At 29.8% G+C, this 10,171-nt stretch overlaps 1 long non-coding RNA gene across 3 annotated transcripts; it reads left to right on the plus strand.

Moving 5' to 3' along the window:
• Nucleotides 1–4,757: 4,757 nt before the first annotated feature.
• On the plus strand, nt 4,758–7,990 carry LOC109809667 (uncharacterized). Of its 3 annotated transcripts, XR_014431491.1 has the most exons (11): nt 4,759–5,217; nt 5,383–5,438; nt 5,683–5,754; nt 5,837–5,908; nt 6,027–6,098; nt 6,328–6,398; nt 6,483–6,583; nt 6,728–6,785; nt 6,863–6,901; nt 6,981–7,027; nt 7,779–7,990. It is a non-coding gene; the product is annotated as an uncharacterized LOC109809667 (long non-coding RNA). The 3 variants fall into 3 exon arrangements; XR_014431490.1 differs by lacking the exon at nt 5,837–5,908 and having other exon boundaries at nt 4,762–5,217; XR_014431492.1 differs by lacking the exons at nt 5,383–5,438; nt 5,837–5,908 and having other exon boundaries at nt 4,758–5,330.
• Nucleotides 7,991–10,171: the final 2,181 nt, after the last annotated feature.

Here is a 10,171-nt window from a genome sequence, read left to right on the forward strand (position 1 = left end):
CGTTTACAAAATATCCGCCACAAACGGTTTTTGGCGACCGTAGATCCGGCGATTATTAATGACGCCGGTAATGCCATTTGTGGCAGTTTTGAACCGCCAAAATAACCGCCACAAATCACACATTTTTTTGTAGTGATTTCTATGGGTTCCTATGGAAAATCCTAAGGGAATGCATTGATAATTGTAAGAGACAAATTTTAAATATTTTCTGTTTTACCTTCTGAGTTTTCTGTTGTGTTTCTTGATATTTGCTGAGTGTAAATATGTATATAATCTTGAAAATAAACAAGTTTTGATATGAATTAGAGTGCTCTGTAGGAACCTTATGAGAAACAGGCAAAATATGAATGTTTTCTGTTTTGCTTTCTGATTATTCTGATGTGTTCCTTGTTGAATGAGATGTATAAATATGTGTTTATTTTTGAAAATAGATCAGTTTTGAAATGATTTTGAGTGCTTTGTAGACACTATGTGAATATGATGAGATGATGTGAAAAATGATGACTATGTGAATATGATGAGATGATGTGAAAAGTGATGACTATGTGAATATGATGAGATGATGTGAAAAGTGATAATGAGACATGATAATGTGATATGGGAATGAGAAATGATAATGTGATATGAGAATGCATAGAGTCTTGATTGACATGCATCATTTGCATAAGTGTTTTAAGGGTACGATATGGAATACACCGCTAGAGAAGGCCCCCTAGTGTAAAAACTTTAGGGATTGGTCCTTGGGGATAGCTCGGTTTGGAAGTCCTAGTCTCGCCTATTGTGTGCATGGGATGTATCTTGCGCGGCTTAGCTATCCCGACGAGACTCTGGTAGTATATCCTTCTAGTGAGAGTGCGCAGAGGGTGTGACCCGGCATGTACTCCTAGACTACTCTTCGTGTATTGCTAGCGGCAATATGCCATGTGATGTTTTACTTGCGCCACATGCATAATAATATGTAGTCTGTGTCCATACTTATGCATTTTTAATGTTATATGATAAAGTGATGATTTATGTCTTAGATGAGTGTGATGTTATTATTAACTTATCTATGTTATACTTGTTTTGTTTGTGTTTGGCTATTCGACATACATTTCTACACTGTGAGCTAGAGTGAGATGTTTCTCACTCCCTTTTTCGTGTTGTTTTGCTTTGACTATTATACAGGTGATCATCGGCGTGAGGCTTCAGTTTTATTTCTTTGTAATTTTACTGGCATGTTATTTGGATTAAGTTTATGAATGTGAACTCTTTACCCTTACGTGGTTGGAAATTTGATTTTTATTGATGAAAAATTTTATTTTTTTTATAACTACTGTATATGTATGTTGGGGTAGAGGGTGTCACATTTACTAAGTATTATATCGCTCAATAACTTTATATTAAATGTGAATTTGATAAATTTAACCGTTAGATTGAAAGGTTTTTACTCTTAGATCATATATACAAAATTTTATATGAATTCAATATCATTTGATACTTCATTCTTGTAAAATAAAATTGACGTAACATATACATTTCAAAATATATTAAAATATGAGCACTTTGATTACCTTCAAGTTGTTTTTCAATTTTAACAAAACTTGATATAAACATATAAAGTGATATGAACTTTTAATTTAACGGTTGGATTTACAAAATTCACATTTAATATAAAGTTATTGAACAATGTAATACTTAGTAAAAGTTATACCAGTGTTATTATAACCCTTCTCATTTTTAAATATAAAAATTATTATTTAAATTTTTAAATTTATAATAGATAATTTAAATTGTATCATAATATTAATTTTAAATAGAAATAAGTAGATTGTTAATTATAAAAGTAAGTATATATAAATAAAGATTAATTAAATATAATATAATTATTATTATTGGTAATATAATTATTAAATATATTATTATATTTTTATAATGGTTCGGATATACCGAAATGAGAGGGATCCAAAGATAGTATAAGTATGAGATTGTATATTTGAGGATGACTTAAATGAATTAATTTGTACTACGTATACTGACAATATGCATATGTCTTTCTATAGCTTATCTCATAAGAACTTCACAGTTAAGCGTGCTTGACTTGGAGTAATATAGGGATGGGTGACCTTCTGGGAAGTTTCTCAAAAATTGTGTAATTAAGGACAAAACATGCTGAAAAATGAAGTATTGTGAAATAGAATCCTTGAGAGGCCAAATATGAGTATTTCGTAGCGACCAAATTTGCAATGTTTATAAAATTTAATAAAATAAAAAATAAATCTTTAGCGACCGATTTAGCGACTGATTTATTCGGTCACTAATTTGGTCCCCATACACATCAGCGACCAAAATCATTGCAACCATTTTGCGACCAAAATTTTCGGTCGCTAAACCAAAATTTTCGGTCTCTAAATAGCAACTGAAAATTTTTTGGTCGCTATATAGCTTTGCGACTAGGATTTTTGTGACTACTTAAATTCGGTCGCTATTGCTAATTCGGTCGCTAAGGCAAATAGCGACCGATTTTAGCAATTTAGCGACCGATTTTGGTGGTCGCTAAATGTAATTTTTTTTGTAGTGAACTCACAAAAGTGTTGTTAAAGACCTTATTTAAATGTTGTTAAAGATTTTTTTGTAGTAGTGTTCATTGACTATCCTTTTGATACTATGGTCACTTTTAAAAAGTATGACTCAACCTATCCACCAAACTTTATACAACTCAAAAATCTAGAAGCACTACAAGAAAAAAAAAAGTTATCGAGGGATTTGTAACCATTGAAATAATAAATTTCCAATGAATTTGATCAACGAATTTAAAATCCATAGATAATAAAAAAATTTGACAAACCTTTTTCAACTTATTAATGTCTATAAAAAAAACTTTATAAAACTCAAAAATCTAGAGGCATTGCAAATTGGATCAATAGCCAAACACAAATAAGCACAAAACAAGATATAGCATACTCAGACAAACGTTATAACCATAGTCATTCAGTCATAGCATAATAAATAATAATAGTTACATATTAATGCATTATGCAATAGGCACAGATCACACCTTCTATGCAGTCTCATTAAAAGCATATACTACCAGGGTCTAGTCATGATAGCTAAGTCGCACAAGATACATTCCATGCTCATGAAGGCAAGACTAGGGCTTCCAAATCGAGCTATCCCTAAGGATTGATCCCCAAGATTTTACATAAGGGGGCCTTCCTTGGTGGTGTATTCCATATTGTATCCTTAAAACACATTTTTATGTGAATAATGCATGTCAAAAAAACTCGATGTAATAACATACACATAATCTCACTTCACATATCACATATTCTTCATATCATCTCATATATCCTTTGTAAATTCTCAAATACATCAACTAATCATTAGTAAAATGGTAGTATCAAGATCATAAGGATAAAAGAACCATCTAATACTCATTGAGTGAGCTGAGCTCCCTAGAGCCTCTCATTGAGCAACCAACATCTAGCTTAGCAAACTAAGTCCCTTGAGCCTTCTTGTTGAGCGATCAACATCTAGTTGAGCAAGCTGAGCTAGCTGAGCAAGTTGAGCTCCCTAGAGCTTCTCGCGAAGCGACCTTGCATGTCTTGCTAAGCGAGAATGCGAACTTCCTCCTTGGATAACACGTCTCCTTAGTGACTACAAGTTACCGACATCTAGCTAATTTTATGCATAAACATATAAAATCGATAAAATTGCTTTATAACATACAATTAACATTTGAAATCACTCAATTTACACATATCAATCAATACATCTTCACAAACTATCACAACAAATTCCCTTAAGGTTTCCCATAAGAACCCATATGAACCTCAAATGATACATTTACAACCCAAAACATACAATTGATCATACATTCAAACAATTCATGTCATTAGGAACATGTAAGAAGAACAAGAGACAAACAAACGCATTTGGAAAAACTCCTCATACATAGGCATACAACATACACAAGATTGAGGTCAATCCCACTGCCCGACATATAAATTCATACCCAAAGTGAGATTTTTCACTTCTCCTTTACTTGGATATATAAGCTTTAGACAATGGGTGCACAACCCTAAGATGATTTCTTTTCTATTTTTGTTCTTCGAGTTTTAAAACGTAAATACATACATGAAAAGTAAGGGAACAAAAAAAATGTATCAGAAATCTTTTTTTTTTTATTTTTAAATTTTAACCTCCCTCTAACCCTCTAATTAAAATATATTAGTCACAATTATCCTAAAAATTCCTTCTCTTATTTAATAAAATATTATAATAACCTTTAATAAAATACCAAATATTATACTCTAAAATATATTAAATAATTAAAACAAATATTAAATGGTCCATGTTATTAAAAAAAATATCAAAATTATTAATAAAATATTTATATTAGATTTTATGTAACACTACAAAAAAATTAACCTATGCCTACAGACATTTTTACCTATAGTCTTGAATTTGTGTAGGTAAAACTAAAAAAAAAAATTACCTACAAATATTTAATGTAGGTATAACTCAAAAATCTATACCCACTTTTATTTGGTATAGGCAAAACTCAATACAACTTAAAGCTCTTCTACTAATAAATTGTCAATGTACACTATAAAAAATTATGGTTTTTTTTTTCTGGCGGTTTCAAATAACCGCCGCAAAATATTATAATTCTTGTACCAAGTAATGATATTTTCGATGGTTTAAAACTGCCACAATTTTTAAATACCTGCTTTACCTTTTTATGTTACACATGGCAACCATTTTTTTATATTATTTTTAAAAAATTAAAAGCTTGATGAAGCTGGTGAGACGTTCGCTGTATTCACACAAGCACACAGGCAGAGCAGAGCACCCATCCATCCGTAAACTTTGGCTCTTTTAGAGAGAGAAAAAAATAGACCGCCCTTGATCTCGAAGGCGTTCCTGAAAGACGGATGAAAGAGGCGGCTAGAAAGCCGAGAGGCAGGAGACATCGTCGTGTATCGTGGGCAGTGGGTTCAGTTCCCACGCGGGGCAGAACGTTCATAAGTAGAGCTGCTCCTGCAATTCCAGGGAGTCTAAGGTTACAGAAGCGTTTGCCAACTTTGATAGGTAAACGCATTTCAAGCAAATAGAGCAGTGGGTGATGCACTGCACTCGAAGGGGGATCCATGCGAGGAAGAGGAAGAGCGCGAGGACGAAGGGGATGGAGTGGGCTCTGTTATAGATGACACCTGAGGAAGATTGCATTGATAAGTATGAGCAATTTCATTTGTATTATTCTATCATCCTTTAGAAGGTTTTTATGTGTAAATTCGAAAAGGGGAATATGATGTTCAAGAAGTGCTGTCATAAACTTGATCACAAAGGTGAAACCCTAATCCCAATTCTCCTTCTGTGATATGAATTTTTGTGTTGTAGATTGGCTTGCTTTTTAGATTTAAATCTTCAGAAATTTCCTCCTCGCGGTGCTGATGGTACATCTTAATCTCAATATCCCTCTATTTTATCTTTAATTTTTAATTTTTTAATTGCTTCTCCGAATGATTGATCTTTTTTAGGCACTAATCTTTTTTATTTTCATTTGGTGTACATTATCAATTTCAATCATTAATTTGTCTCTTTGATGCACAAATTATCTACAATTTCAATATTTCATACTGTTTGCTCATGCATGCCTAACTCCTCTTTTTTCACTTTTTTATCTAAATGAATCTGCAGACTTCTTTCTTCAAATAATTTCACAGGGACAATACCAAAAGCATATGGAAAACTAAAGAATCTCGCTTAGTTGTGAGTGACATGATGTGATACAATTTCTTTTCCTCATTTTATGTCTTTGTTGAATTGTGAAATAACACAACATTTTCTGTAGTAGGATAGATGGGAGTAGTTTATCTAGGAAGATACCTAGTTTTATTGGGAATTGGACCAAACTTGATAGATTGTGAGTCCCAATCTTGATTCATCCATGACATCTTCTATGTTGAAGAATGAAATAATATTATACTATCATATCATGCTTAACTTGCTTTGTATTATCTGAGAAAATATTCTTTTGGTAGGGATTTGCGGGGCACATCCTTGGAAGGCCCAATTCCTTCTATCATATCCGACTTGACAAGTTTGACAGAATTGTGAGTAATTTCTCCTTTTAAGGAATTCCAAATTATTACATTTTGTCTGCATTTTAGGAATGCAATTTTCAATCAAGTTCTGCTCAAGGATAAAGCTGCTAAAGCTTAAGTTTTAGGAATTATTGGAAACTTGAAATTACCTCTCCTTACATTGTAATTGTATTGTTAGAATTTTCCTATGGCATGTGCTATTACTTCATCATAGTAATCATCTCTTTTATCCTTTCAGAGATTTGAGCTCCAACAAGTTGACTAGTCCGATCCCAATTCATTTCAAGACTTGGAAAAATTGAATTACTTGTAAGTGAACACTTTTATTCTACTTCCTACTAATAATTTGATCTAAAAAATTTTGGTTACTTTTTCTTAATTAATTTTCCTCAGTGATATAATGAGACATATGTCCATGACGGATGCAACTTTCTGACTAAAAATTCTCTAAGCGGACGAATTCCTGATTGGATAGTGAACTTAAAACCGAATGTGTAAGCATATTTCCTTGAATTTTTTCCACCCCTTTAATTGCATACTTTAGGCTCACTTGTTGAAATTTAGCTTATACTTTTCTTATGCTTAGTCTTGAGCACTCATTAAATTATGAAATTTAATCTCACTCTATGTTCTTTCAGTGATTTATCTTTGAACAATTTCAGAGACTTCTGCATCTAGTTGCCAGATTTTGGATGTGTAAGCTTCTTATTGTTTAAAAATGATTTAAGCATTTCATTTATATTATTGCTAATTATGGTATTACTATTGAACAGGAATATAGCTTCCAGCCACTCTCCCTCAGCAAACACTTCGTAAGTTCCTTCTTGTGTTCTAGTTTTAATTCTACACCAGCTTTGAATCATCTTTTGAAACCAACTTTCTATATTGTAGAATATCTTATTTGAAGAGGAACCTACCTTGTTCAGGAAAACCCAGGTGTGAGTGTCTCTAGACTCAGAAAATCGATCATGTTTTCATAAACTATGATGCCTTTGTCAATGAAATTATGATTGTTTCATTTTGAAGTAACATGAATGAGAGAAATTTTGTTTATTTTATTTTTTCCCTGCTTTTGAATTTAGGATAAATATGTTTTTAACCCTAAACCCTCAAATTAAAAATTGATCTTTTCATCTCTCTAATTTCAAAAATCCTTGTTTTAACTCCATAAGTCACTAATAACATGACTAAAAGCGACAAATTGATATAGGTGAGTTAATTGAAATTGAAATAATTAAATTTTTGATACTTCATATTGACAACAATCTTTTTTTCTTTTCTGTTATTATAATGTTATGTGTGATTGGATGAATAGAAGGCTTTCATATATATATATATATATATATATATATATATATATATATATATATATATATAAGCATTGGGATATAATGTAATGTAACCATTGATTACTTTTTAAATACGGGTAATTATTACTTAATTTTTTAAGGTTGGGGAAATAAAAATAACATAATATGCTTCAGGAAGAAAATATAATTGTGACAAATATTTTCCTTGCCTAAAATGTTTCATTTTATCTATTCAATTTTATTAATTCTTAAATTCTATCTCTTCATTCCCTTCTAAAATGTTACTTTAGTAATTAAAATGCATAATTTAATTTCATAGTACATGATGATGATAATTATCATAGTGTTGTAAAATTGACATCTTTCATATTTTTTTTAGGATTGGTGAAGGATTTACATGCAGTGGATCACTATAGATGACAATACTTACAGGATGACATTTATCAATGCAATATGTTTTCCTTTTTTATTTCTAATTAACAAATTTAACATCATGAATTTGTCATTTTTATAACATAGTTTGAATACTTATATTTCTAGCTTTATGAACAATGATACTGAAATATAATACAAACATGATGTTTAGAATAACATGATAACAGTTATCGGTTGTTGACACTAATATAGAATCCCAATATTAGACTAGTATGTGAATAAGTAAAAGATTTTCATGTTATTCTAATATAGATCAAAAAACAACTTTTTGTCAAGTCATCTACTTATCTTTTCCTTTTTTTTCTTCCAAAAAAGGAAGAGTGAATATTATAATATGTTTTGTATATATAGTTTTTATTATTTAATGAAATTTAGCTAGAACAAAATATTAAATTAAATATATCAATATATCAGTTAATGAAATTTGACTTTTTTTATACTTTAATGTCATTTTTTGTATACAAGATAATAATAAAATTTGAACTACACTTGTATAGAGTACACATATTCTCTATAAGAGATATTATATATATATATATATATATATATATATATATATAATAATAATAATAATAATAATAATAATAATAATAATAAAATACTTTTACCTACAGTCATAACATGTAAGTACAACTTAATGGTATTTACCTATAGTAGATAGTGTAAATACAAGTCAATGACTTTTACCCACGCATATTGCAAATTGTAGGTAGCTCTTATAGTGACAGTCAAATGTAATTGTAGGTAAAATTATGTCTGTAGGTAAAACTTATAATGATAGGCTATTAGTTGTAGCTATATGCCCCCTCAAAGTTGACAACTTCAATGTCTGTAGGTCAAAGTCCATGATACCTTTACCTATAGAATTTAGATTTTTAGTGACATTTTTTGTGCGTAGGCATAAGTCATTTTTCTTGTAGTGTAAATGGGATGTTACACTGTGTCCACATAAATGGGTCAATCTGCAGACCCAATTATATATGAATTTATTCATAAATACTGAAAAGATCAATGAAAAAATTTAATTCTAGGGATCAAGCATTTAAACACAATAATGCCAAACAATTGAAAAATGGTTTAATTGATAAATTGAAAATTTTAAAGAATATATATATATTTTTTTGGTAATGATGCTTGAAGGACTCTAGTGACAAATTAAAATAGTATATATTTTAGTAAAAAAAAATTGTAAAATGAGAAATATATGCATGCTAATGTAAAATAACCCATTTATATATTTGGCAAGAAGGGTTATTATATTCAATTATGCTACATAGGGTGTTAAGTGACAAGTAAACATTAGATGTCAATCTTAGATATCAAGCATGTTAGCTTTACATTGTCCATAACTTGGTGTAACCTAGGAGTAGAAATAAGTTAAACGATTTATTAAGCTTTGTGACTTGATATGTTTAAAACTTGTATTTGGCTATTAAAAAAGCTTAACATAGCTTTAAACTTTAAAAAGATTAATATTGATAGACCAATTTATTTAAAATAAAAAGTAATATTATATATTTTGTATTAATTCATTATTAATATATGCATAAAAAATTCATTATTAATATTCATATTTAATATATAATTATTAATAATAATATATTTAACACTTAAACTTATTAGTCTTTAGGTTTAGGTTTATTGACTTATTTATGGACCTTGTATAAAACAAACCATTTAAACAAACCTTTAAATAAGATTTTTAAACAAGGACCAAGTCTTAAAAATGAGTCTTAACAAGTAAACATGTCAAATTCAAATTTAGTAATTTTGTCGTAGGTTAAGCTTAGGGTCACCAAATTAAGCCTAACCCTACTAACCTGTTTTCACCCTTGGTGTAGCTTAGCATGGTGAGCCCGAACTTATTTGTCAGGTGCCGGTCTAAATAATATTGTTGGAATATATGCCTTGTAAGAGATAAACAACAGTTAAAGGGGCAATATGCATTCCTTGGGCGTAGAAAACCAGATTTGGTCAAAGTAACCTCCAAAGTACTTATAAATTTTAATAAATAATTTACTGATAAACAAAAGAATAAGATTTAAAATTATTATAATAAATTTGTTTACTATTTTAATTTTTAATAATTATATTATTGGTATGAAGTATTTATCAACTTTATTGATGATTAATTTTTGAAAGAAAAAAAAAAAAACAGAGGTACCACCTTTAGTAGAGTCTTGTAAGTCGATTAATAATATGTTTTCCATCAACAGCACAAACTTGGTACAGTTATAGGGTCAATGCATTTCTTGGGTCTGGAAAAAACAGATGTGGTCAAGTTAACGTCCATAACACTTATAAAATTCAATAAATAATTTACAAATAAACAAGCAG

This window comes from Cajanus cajan, chromosome 2 (assembly GCF_000230855.2).
Source record: "Cajanus cajan strain Asha chromosome 2, NIPB_CcT2T_4, whole genome shotgun sequence".
Classification (NCBI taxonomy): Eukaryota; Viridiplantae; Streptophyta; class Magnoliopsida; order Fabales; family Fabaceae; genus Cajanus; species Cajanus cajan.